The following is a 12,164-nucleotide window of genomic DNA, read 5'->3' as shown; positions in this document are numbered from 1 at the left end:
GTAAACACACACACGGGTATCTGATGAACAAGTAATTCAGTTAGGACAGGTATCTCGCATGAAACCCCTGTAAACACACACAGATATCTGATGCACAAGTTAGGACAGGTATCTCTCGTGAAACCCCTGTAAACACACACAGGTATCTGATGCACAAGTTAGGACAGGTATCTCTCATGAAACCCCTGTAAACACACACAGGTATCTGATGCACAAGTTAGGACAGGTATCTCTCGTGAAACCCCTGTAAACACACACACAGGTATCTGATGCACAAGTAATTCAGTTAGGACAGGTATCTCTTGTGAAACCCCTGTAAACACACACAGGTATCTGATGCACAAGTAATTCAGTTAGGACAGGTATCTCGCATGAAACCCCTGTAAACACACACAGGTATCTGATGCACAAGTTAGGACAGGTATCTCTCGTGAAACCCCTGTAAACACACACACAGGTATCTGATGCACATGTAATTCAGTTAGGACAGGTATCTCGTGTGAAACTCCTGTAAACACACACAGGTATCTGATGCACAAGTTAGGACAGGTATCTCTCGTGAAACCCCTATAAACACACACACAGGTATCTGATGCACATGTAATTCAGTTAGGACAGGTATCTCGCGTGAAATCACTGCTTACATTAGAATCCTACCGCATCTTTTACAAAAACGTCTACCTTTTGATCATAATAAAACGTCAAAAATAGTTACCGATTTCGCTGTTTTGTCCTTGATTGTCCATGGCTGTTTAATGTTTACAAGTTTGCTCTTCATCGTAAACCAGTTCGGTCTCTAATTTGAAAAGACCGCGGGAAGAAGGCACTATACTCTGCGCATGTGCGATGACCTGCAAATTAGTATTAACAGAGAATGTATTGCCGTTTCTCAATACCAAGTACGCAAAGTTCGGACTTGAGTCCTTGGTAGAACTTTCGGACTTGACAAGTTCGACTCAGGAGAACGAACTCCCTAGGACGGGAGGACGCAAGTCCGATAATTCTGAAATGGAACAGCGGCGTACTTGATAGCGGAGAGGGGGTTCAGCGAAAAATCGCCAGCTGGCAGCAGGAAGTAGCTGCCACTGGCAGCTGACGTCACCTGCCGCTAATAACCGGAAGTCGGAGGTGGATGCCGCTTTTAGCCAGGCAAATAAATTATTAGGCTTGTTTGAGATGCGCCTCGCCTCGCCTGAAATGTAGGCGAGAGTAGGCGGCGGCAGTGAGGGGAGGAGTGAAAAAAGCGCAGGCAAGCCGGACAGCTCTCTCTTCTCGCAGTGGATCTGACAGCTGTGAGATCAAAGATGGATATCGCGGGATTCGCGGGATTCACGCTCGTGCACAGTGTTGCTAATAAACTGGATGGAATTTAAGTTCTGTTGCTTTTATATGAAAATAAATATAATGAACAAGACACCCAAAGTAGCCTATTATTTAATTCCATTCCAAATACATGTTTATTAGTCTTTTTTCTTTAATACAGACATGTGTTTTTTGTTTGTTTTTTTTTATAAAAAATACATTGCATAATCCATAGAGATCGCACTGTTAGATAGTTTGGGAATATTCACACATACATAAAACATGATATCAGAGTTTTAAAATCAAACATTTTAAAAGAGAACAATACATCACGGTTGTTGTTTTTTTTTTATTTTTTTTTTTTATCTTTATTAAATCATTGCAATACAAGTAGTAGGAAGTAGGAACACACAGACAGAGTCATACATCACGGTTGTTTAAACCAATGAACATTAAGCTGTGTCGTCAGCAAGTCGTTTCCCATCATGCTTTTGATCAGCGCAGTCAGTGGAGAGCAACAGACCATTTACGCAAAAACCGGAAATACGTCAACGAAGCGTAAACCCAGTTCCGGTATGAGTTTTTTTGGCGGAGAAATGGCAGCTAGAGTGTTTTCGACGAGCCTGAGTTGTCTTCCGAAGTTCACCAGCGCCGATGTGGTGAAGAGTGTGGAGATGCATTCGTCCACTAAAGGGAACAAACTGGACAAGGGATATAAATTCTTCCACGAAGAGTTTATCCACAATTACCAAGGTAAGCTTTAGCTAGCTTTAGCCAAAGCCGTATCACCGGTTATAACTCTGTTTACGTTAACTGTAAATCTTAGGTGTTGTGAATTTGTAATATAATAAGGAATAACACATCGCAGTGAATATGTCATGTGTATGTTTAAGTGAGATGGCATGAGATTAACATAACAACCAGTAGTTTGGTAAAGTTGTGTATTTCTATGTGAGTTAACATGTAATGTTTTCTTGTTGCATGTGGTTATAGTATCAAATATACTCCAGGGTCAGGTAGTAGTGAGAGGTAGATGCTTCAGGTCAATGAGAAAGAGCGAGGAGCCTCACAAACTGGAGGTTTGACTATAGACAGAGTGCCGGTTGGCAAAAGTTCAAAAAGTTGCCCGTTCTTGCATGTTCACTCTTCTTGCTGCGGTTGCGGCACTTTCTTCACTTGCTATTATTTTACTGAAAGTAGGGTGACCAGACGTCCTCTTTTTCCCAGACATGTCCTCTTTTTTGATACCTACCGTATATAATAAAATAACATTGAACATACATGAAATGTAATCATATTTGCATTATGTACGCAGCTGCGACTCTTCGACTCTGACATTTTTCGTATCTGCCGCTATGATAACAGGAAGTTCTAATACACTTCATTGACGTATTTCCGTTCGAAAAATGCGGAAGTGCGTAAAAGGTCTACTGCGCTCGACTGCAGAATCCGACAGGTGTGCCTTGCGGAGGAGATTGCTCAAGATGGCGACAGGTCCACACGTACGTTAACGAGTCAGCCGATTTTTATAGGAATTACTGCACAAATTTTCTTTTGAACCTCTTTCATTGCCATCCAATGTGAGAGAATACTTCTGGAAGATAAATAGAACTGTCACAAAATTTATCTCTGTTTAAATCAGCAACTGAAGTATTACAGAGCAACGGGAATATAGCATTAGCTAACGTACAAGCTAACGATGGAAACTGATAAAACGGAACTGTGTCAGATGGAAACTACGAAGTGTGCTTCTATCACAGAAAAACGTAATATTCAAGAGATGCATTCTTATGCCTGCGTGAGCAATTCCGGGGAAGAATGTATTTCCTCTCCGAACACACCAGTGAAGCACACAGCTAAAAAAAGCAAAAACAGTAGATCTGACTCACAAGATAAACCGTCACTGTATGAGCTACAAAACACAATCATATCAGCCGTCATAGAGAAGATAAATGAAAGGGCGGATAAAACCGATCAAGCCGTTCATTACAACACCGTCCAAATTGATGGTTTGAAAAAGTCTCTGGATTTCTGCCATCAAGAAGTCGTCGATTTAAAAAATCAACATGTCGCTCTTAAAAACAAGTGTGATCTGCTCCAGAAGAAAGTTAACGAGATGGAACAGAAGGTGAATGAGTCTGATCGTTACAGTCGACGACATAACCTCCGTCTGCACGGTGTTTCTGAAAAAGGGGACGCCCAAGTCTGATCGCAAGTTCGAGATATCTGTCGAGCAGTGTTACCTGCCGAGGAGGCTGAGATGGTTGTTGCAGCGGTGGATGTAGCTCACAGAATCGGGAGACCCAAGGAAGGAGGACAAGACCAGCCCCCGCGCCCAGTGATCATCAGGTTCATATCAAGAACGGCCAGGGATGTGCTGTGGAAAGGCTCCAAGGCAAACAACTACCTAAAGAACAACCGACTTCACTTCAAAGAGGATCTGACCGCGGCTGATCGAGCCACCCGCAGTCGTCTATGGCCAATGGTGGAAGCAGCTAGGAAGAAGGGTGACAAAGCCTACTTTGTTGGAGATAGGGCGTATGTGAATGGTAAAGAAATTAAATGATGTGACAGGTAAAGTGTAGTGTGGAAAGATGGTGTACTGATATATTAACAAGTTTATATTCTAAATGTATCAGTTTTACGAAGTACACAATATTCTGTTATGGCATGATATATACAAGTGCAGTAATTCTTGTAGTTTCAGTTAATACTCAAGCTCAGGAACTAAAAGTTTGTTCAGAGTTACTTTTTTTGGGTTATTTTTGTTCTTAATGTCAATTTCTATTCTTACTGTAAATGCCAGGGGTATCAAAAACTTGTTAAAGAGGAAATGTTTATTTTTGTACTGTCAAAACAAAGGTGCTGACTTTTATTTTATACAGGAAACCCATGCTTCAGAAGATGACGTTTCATTTTGGAGGAGTCAGTGGGGGAAGAATGTTTGGTTTTCATTTGGTAGTAACAGATCGGCAGGAGTAGCTATATTACAGGGAAAATTTAAAGGTAACATTATCAAGTATCTCTCAGACAAAAATGGCAGGTGGATAATTCTTCTTGTGGATATTGATCACTTCCAGTTTGTCATTACTAATATATATGCATCCAACAATAAACAAACTAATAAAACTCTATTTTCTATGTTAGAAGACAAAATAAATCAGCTGCTATTATCATTCCCTAATGCCAAGGTTATCTGGGGTGGGGATTTTAATACTGTTTTGGATAATACTGTGGACAGATGGCCCCCAAAGAACAATTGTGCGTGTGAATTAAACAATATTCGTAATAGAATGGACCTTATTGATATATGGAGACACAGAAACCCAAATCAAAAGGCATATACCTGGTCAAACAAGGATAGATCTCAACAATCTCGTTTAGACTTCTGGTTGATTTCATCAGATATTGAAAATAGAGTAGATTCAGTTATAATAGAGCCTGCAGTTTTTACTGACCACCGTGCTGTTATTATCAAGGTCAACATGGCTGCATTTATAATTTACTCCAGTAGAGATTATTGGAAGTTAAATAAAACACTACTTCAAAATAAACAATTTAAGAAAGAAACACAGAACATTATTGATAAATACTGGAGACAAGCTAATACAATAAATAATTTAGGTAATTGTTGGGAATTAATGAAATTTGAAATTAGGAATTTAGCTATAATATCTGGAAAGAGAATTGCCAAAACCAAAAGAGAAAATGAAACACAAATAATTGCCAAAATTGTGAAATTATCTGAATTAATAGATCTTTCTGAAAGGGAACTTAGAGAATTGGCAGCATTGCAACTCGAATTAGACAAAATCTATGAAGATAAAGCCAGAGGGGCCTTTATCAGATCAAGGAAGAAATGGCTAGAGTTAGGGGAAAAGTGTACAAAATATTTTTTTAATCTGGAAAAAAGGAATTATGAATTATCCTCCCTCTCTAAACTTAAAATTAATGACCAGATGTGTGAAGACCAAAATCTTATATCGCGACATGTTGTTGACTTTTATCAAAAGTTATATGCTACTTCTAACACTGAAAGTGTAGATAACACTAACTTATTTTTCAAAGGTATTGAAAAAGACATTAGAGGTATTGATGAGGGATTTAAATCAATTTGTGACCAGAGGATCAGTTTAGCAGAGGTTCAAAGGTGTATTGGCTCCCTTAAAGATAATAAGTCTCCTGGTAGTGATGGCTTGATAAATGAATTTTACAAAATATTTGGTGAAAGTGTAGCCCCATTTTTAGTTGCAGTGTTTGAAGAAGCCATAGACAAAGGAGAATTACCACCCACCCTTCGTCAAGGCCTCATTAAATTAATTCCTAAACCTAAGAAAGATAAATTAAGTATCGAAAATTGGAGACCAATTAGTTTATTAAACAATGATGCAAAGATATTTGCAATGATCTTTGCCAAAAGATTAAAATTAGGATTAGATGATCTTATTGGGGAGGAACAATCTGGTTTTATGCCTGGGAGAAATATTTGTAATAACATCCGTTTAGTTTTGGACATGATTGACTATAATGATTATATTTCAGATGATAGTTTTGTTTTATTTGTCGATTTTTATAAAGCTTTTGACACGATTAGTCATCAGTTTATGTTTAAGGCTATACAGGTTTTTGGTTTTGGAGACAGATTTTTGAGAGCAGTCAATACACTTTATAAAGATTGTAATAGCTCTGTTGGACTGGCCCATGGCACAACCCCAAGATTTGACATCCATCGGGGTATAAGACAAGGGTGCCCTCTGAGTCCCTTTTTATTTCTTCTTGTTACTGAAATTATGTCTGTACACATTAAAAAAAGTTCATTCAAGGGCATCACGGCAGTAGATAGAGAATTTAAATTATCACAACTCGCAGATGATACAGCAATTTTTCTAGCTAATGAATATGAAGTTCCAAAAGTGGTTCAGTGTATAGAGACGTTTTCAAAAGTATCGGGACTTAAAATGAACTTAAGTAAGTCGGTGTTATTACCTTTAAAGGAATGCAATATGTTGTCGATAAATAATATCCCTGTGAAGAGTACCTTCACATATTTGGGCATTGTTATTGATAAAAATGAAAAATCCCGTAACAACTTAAACTTTGACCCAATAGTTGAGCAAATAACAAAAAAATTTAACATGTGGTTAATGAGGGATCTTTCTTTAAATGGCAGAGTTTTACTGTCCAAAGCTGAAGGAATATCACGAGCTGTTTATGTGTCTCTGGCTTTGGGAATGCCTACTACAGTCTTTAAAAAACTAGATAAAATTCTTTTCAATTTCATCTGGAGAAATAAATGTCATTATCTTAAAAAAGAGGTATTATGTAACACAAGACAAAATGGAGGTCTGGAGGTTCTTTGTTTTGAAACAGTAAATAACACATTTAAAATTAAATGGCTTACTAAGTTAATTCAAGAAGAAGATAATATTTGGAATGCTTTCCCTAAATTCATTTTTAATTCAATTGGAGGACTCAACTTCGTGTTGAAATGTGACTATAACCCTGATAAATTGCCTGTAAAATTAGCTAATTTCCACAAGCAAGCTCTGCTGTCATGGAAACTGGTGTACAAACATAATTTCTCACCTACAAATTATTACATTTGGAATAACAGGAGTATTCAGTATAAAAACAGATCTTTGTACAACAAAAACTGGGTTAGTAATGGTATTGTTTTGGTTTCACAACTTATGAATTCGGATGGTCAATTGTTATTGTTTGAAGAATTTATTTCTAAATTTGATATTGCAGTTACACCAAAAGAATATGACATTGTTTTTGCTGCTATTCCAAGGAATGTTGTGCAGCTTATGATTGGATCCAGAACAGAGCTTTTTGTGACAGCTCCTGTTAACAATATTTTTCTGGGAAGTGTAGACGTTACAAAAAACAAATGTTCAAGTAATTACATTAGAAATCTTTTGGTAAATGTTACGGTTCCTCCTGCTAAAAAATTTTGGACATCTCTTTATAAGGATATTAATTGGAAAAAAATGTGGTTGATGAGTAATAAATTCTGTCTTAACAATAAAATAAAAGAAGTATCTTTCAAAATTATACACAGAATATATCCGGCAAAAAAGACGTTAGAAAGATTTAAGATTGATATTGAGTATTCATGTAATTTCTGTGGCTCAAATGAAGAAACTATTGAACATCTGTTTTATCATTGTGTGTTTACTAAAATGTTCTGGATGAATGTACAAAATTTTATTGAAAGGAAAACAGGACAGTCATTATATTTGCAGGAGAAGGACGTTCTTCTTTACTTTGAGGACATTAATTTGGAAAAGGACTTGATTTTCTTTGTACAACTTGTTTTATTTTTAGGAAAATTTCACATTCATAAAAGAAAATGGACTGACAGCAAGCCATTATTTAACCTATTTCTACAAGAGCTATCTCATTACAGCACCACCATCAATGATCTTAAACAGTCAAAGGCTTTAAAAACAAATTCTATTCTAGAAAAATTTCTATGCAACTAATGTGTTTTTTGTATACTCTTTGTAATCTTATTTATTTTAATGTGTGTACCCCTGGCAAACAGTTTTGTTCTGTAGATATTTGTTAATAAAAATAAAATAAAAAAATAAATAAAAAAAAAAGGTGTGCCTTGCGCTCGCGAGAGATTTTTGACATACGTCAGCATGACATCAGAGCAAGGCGGACCGCACTCGGACACATTTCTAACCGGCATGCATCTCGCGCTGATCACCGGTGATCGGTTCTGCGCAGATTTTGCTCATCTCAAACAAGCCTCTATATACTCTTCTATCCCAGGAGGTCACGCGAGAGGATACGTCATTATCAAACATCGCAGAGATCAGCGACGCGGGTGCTTTCAAATGTGAGTAAACACGGTTCCTTGTGTTAAATTGCATGTGTTGAACTACTGTAGAGTAAACTGTTGAATTGTTGAAGGTGTAAAGACGTTACACAGTATAGTATAGTTGTGATTTTGCTGTAAAAACACGTTTTATTATGTATAACGTTAGCTAACAGGGGAGCTCCAGTAAGGACACTCGTAAGTTACTTCTCTAACGTGGATTTACATAAACCATATACATCTTAAAGACGCTTATTTTAAATGTCTATTTACATCTGACAAGAAAATCTTGAAATATCACAACATGAAATAGACATCTGAGTGATGAATGTGAGCTAATTATGTAGAACAAATCTATAAAGTAACTAAACATAAGTTATCTATTTTATTTGTCCATTAGTAGTTGATAAATTGAGGAACATATATGTTGGATAAAAAGATAAAACAACCTCAACATGTAAATGTAGTGTTGAGCTCATAAATCACAGAAGTTATGTGAATCTTGTCTGGATGTTACAGGGTCAGATGAACAGATGTGTGTTTATCCGGTGGAGAGTGGCTCATGAAGCTGAATGCTGCCATCAAAGGCTTTGAGTGAGTATACTACAGAAATGAATAACAACAACTATTTAAATATTAAGTTGTAGTTTATTTTAATTATTGTAATTTCAAACAGAGCTATTACAGCACTTTTCTGATTCTTGATTTCTGTGCATTTGCTGCAGATCTTTTGAGGTGGAGCAGGACCTGCGAGGGAAGATGATGGCGGCATTTGTGAAAAAAAGCGCTTTTGTCTTCTAAATAATACTGAAATCAAATGACATTGTGCGGTTAAAATGACTGGTTTTGTGCATTTTTGTAGGATCTGAAATGTCAGCAGGCTGGTGTGAGCACTGAGGATGAGGAGCCCAGAGCTGAATCCTGGAGATGGTGCCATGGATGAGACCCTCCATCACTCCACCTGCTCTTATGAGACCCTCCACCTGTCCTTACAAGAACACGTCAAAAAAAAGACGTCATAAAAACTTTCATTCTGGCTCCTCGTGGACATCTTTTCAACGTCCGGCTTTTGTGACAAAGACGTTGAAAAGACGTATTTTGGACATCATTTTGCTTAGTGGGTCAGGGACCTGTACCATGAAGGTAGCTGAACAAACTCGAGGTTACAGGATTAGTTTTGAGTTGACAAAACCAAACCGATGCAATCAGTCTTAATTGGTACCATGATGCAGCTCATCAACTTTCTCTGTCAACTCAGGCTTTGATCCTTAAGCTATGATCAATACGGTCTCTGCTGCCAAAGCAAGAGAAGACTGTTGGAGAAAGATTGCTGATTGTTAATGTGTAAGTTAAACAAATACGTTCTATATTTATGTAAAATTATGTATGTGTAGCCTGTGTAATATAGCCTATAGCCTATTTTCATAATATATAAAAAATGATAGGCCTACATGCACATTTTTATATATATTATAAAAATAGGCTAGGCTATATTACACATAGGCTACACCAGGGGTGTCCAAACTTTTTTTTAGTGAGGGCCAAATACAGAAAAATAAACAAAGGGCCGGGCCACACACTAGAGGTGACATATTGACACAATACTGTACAACCTGGCTATAAAACGCTATAAATCCATCCATATTTTTTTTCCAAAACGCTATAAATCCATCCATATTTTTCCCCAAAACGCTATAAATCCATCCATATTTTTTTCCAAAACGCTATAAATCCATCCATATTTTTTTTTCAAAACGCTATTAATCCATCCAGATTTTTTTTCAAAACGCTTTAAATCCATCCAGATTTTTTTTCAAAACGCTATAAATCCATCCCGATTTTTTTCCAAAACGCTATAAATCCATCCAGATTTTTTTCCAAAACGCCATTAATCCATCCAGATTTTTTTTTCAAAACGCTATAAATCCATCCAGATTTTTTTCCAAAACGCTATTAATCCATCCAGATTTTTTTCCAAAAGCTATAAATCCACATTTTTTCCCAATTTTTTTTCTTTTTAAAAAGTATTTTGTCTTTTATTTCGTGTTTGCATTTGAGGAAAAAAACATGTTATGTAGCCTAACCGTTCGTTCTCCATTAAGGATGCTTTTAAAACTTTCACAGAGACATCAAACAGAAAACACAAAGCCTCTCTTTGAAACGAATTTCGTTTTGTATTAATTGTATCTTAATTTTAATCCATGTTTCATTATTTTGTATAATCACAACACGTTCAGACATGAACCGAAACTCAGCGTAGGCCTATAGGTAGCCTAGGCTACTCGCCTCACAGACCTAAACAAATTAGAAATATCCTATATCTATTATCTACAGAAAGCTTGAAATTTCTACTTTTAAACAGAACCATTCAAAACTAAATAAAAGTAGGCTATAGGCTAATCCGTAAGAAATGAATTTTTCTCCGGCGCGTTCACTACTGCGAAGATCGCGAGTCAATGTCAACTTCATCTTTGCAGCTGACACAGAAACACTTGTTTATTAATAAACAATTAAAATGTCATAATAATTTTTTTACAGCGTTTAGGTGCCGTTTATATGAACGCGTCACCACTGCATGAGAGAGAGAGAGAGAGAGAGACACACACACACACGCAAGGTCTCTCCCTCTCTGCCGTGCGCTCGCTACACGGTTTGCATGCGCGCTTTTGCTCGCTCGCTCTAGATTCGCAGGAGATTTTAACTAATTTCCAGGCATAATAACATTACAAGAGGCAATTACTATTTTGGTATGATGAACATTCACCCGCCAGTGTGGCGGATAGCCTTTTGAGATTTACTCGCCAAACGGAAAATCTAACCGCACTTGGCGCTTGGCGGGTGTTAATTTCGGACCCTGGCTGCGGGCCAATAAAAACATACAGCAGTTGGCCCGCGGGCCGAAGTTTGGACACCCATGGGCTACACATACACATAATTTTACATAAATATAGAACGTATTTGTACTACTAAGAAAGCTAGGGAATCCTATCATAAGATTAACAGAATAATAATAAAGATTTAAAATAATTCTTAACATGTATTATATTGTATAGTATACATTTGTGCAAATTGCTTTTTAAAAAAAAAAAAAAAAAAAAATGTGTTCATGTGATGTCACCCTATCAATATATCTTACCGGCAATTTTATAAAAGCCCTCTTTTATGGACATGGCCGATAAATGTCCGGGGAACACTATTAATGAAACTATTCATGTACTCCTGCAGAGCGAGGACCACCTTACGAATGGTTCGACAAACCGTGTTTTCCCCGAGCTTCTGTGCGTCACCCACCGTGCAGGAATGTAGGCCTACCACTTGCAACAAAAAAAAACGCAACGCAATACCATTTGCGTTACAGTAAGTGCATAAATTCGACGTGTTAAATTATTTATGTGCGGCTCAAGAAGTTCGCAAAGATAAGACATTCCTTCCGCGGAAAATCTGTATCTTTCATACAAATAACTATCAGGAAAGGCAAGGGGATTTTGTCTGGCTAAAAACTCTTTCTCTACGAAGTGCTCGTCAAACAATTTGCGCTGAGATGTCCAGCACCGGATTTGGAAGAAAAGGTGAAGTCATTGTAACAGACACTGGGAATAAGTTACGTCACCTATATGTTTCTTTGCTCTCAGCTGATTGGTCAAACTTCAGTCTGAGATCTTGAATCCAGAACATAACCGGCCCCGGAGCAGGTTAGCCGCATGGCAACGAACACCGATTAAAGCCAAGCTACTTTCATAGTACCTAAAACCCAGGGTTGGGGGAAACTAAACTGAAACATAGCTGGCTAGCCACCTAAACCGGCTTCATGGTATAGGCCCCAGGTGTCTGCAGTGTTGGCAATACAAAATAAAGAGTTCTTAATTCATCTTTGACGTCAGTCTGTTATTCAGATATTTTTGTTTAAACATTTTTAAATGGTTAACTTTTAAGGAATTAATTTGATTAATTATTACTCAATTCTAATGTGTTAAATTTAATTAATAATATTGCTTGTAATCTGCACAATTTTATTGAGTAGATATAGCGTATT

At 37.2% G+C, this 12,164-nt stretch overlaps 1 long non-coding RNA gene across 3 annotated transcripts; it reads left to right on the top strand.

Moving 5' to 3' along the window:
- The first annotated feature begins 2,732 nt into the window (after positions 1-2,732).
- Positions 2,733-12,164, top strand: LOC309501570. Of its 3 annotated transcripts, none has more exons than XR_014206914.1 (4): positions 2,733-2,758; positions 7,912-8,152; positions 8,651-8,725; positions 8,857-12,164. It is a non-coding gene; the product is annotated as an uncharacterized lncRNA (long non-coding RNA). The 3 variants fall into 3 exon arrangements; XR_014206916.1 differs by having other exon boundaries at positions 7,912-8,156; positions 8,657-8,725; XR_014206915.1 differs by having other exon boundaries at positions 8,651-12,164.

Source organism: Leuciscus leuciscus, assembly GCF_965113295.1.
Source record: "Leuciscus leuciscus genome assembly, chromosome: 6".
NCBI classification, from domain to species: Eukaryota; Metazoa; Chordata; class Actinopteri; order Cypriniformes; family Leuciscidae; genus Leuciscus; species Leuciscus leuciscus.
Note: the sequence above shows the minus strand (reverse complement) of the source record. Positions and strands in the feature narration are given on the sequence as shown.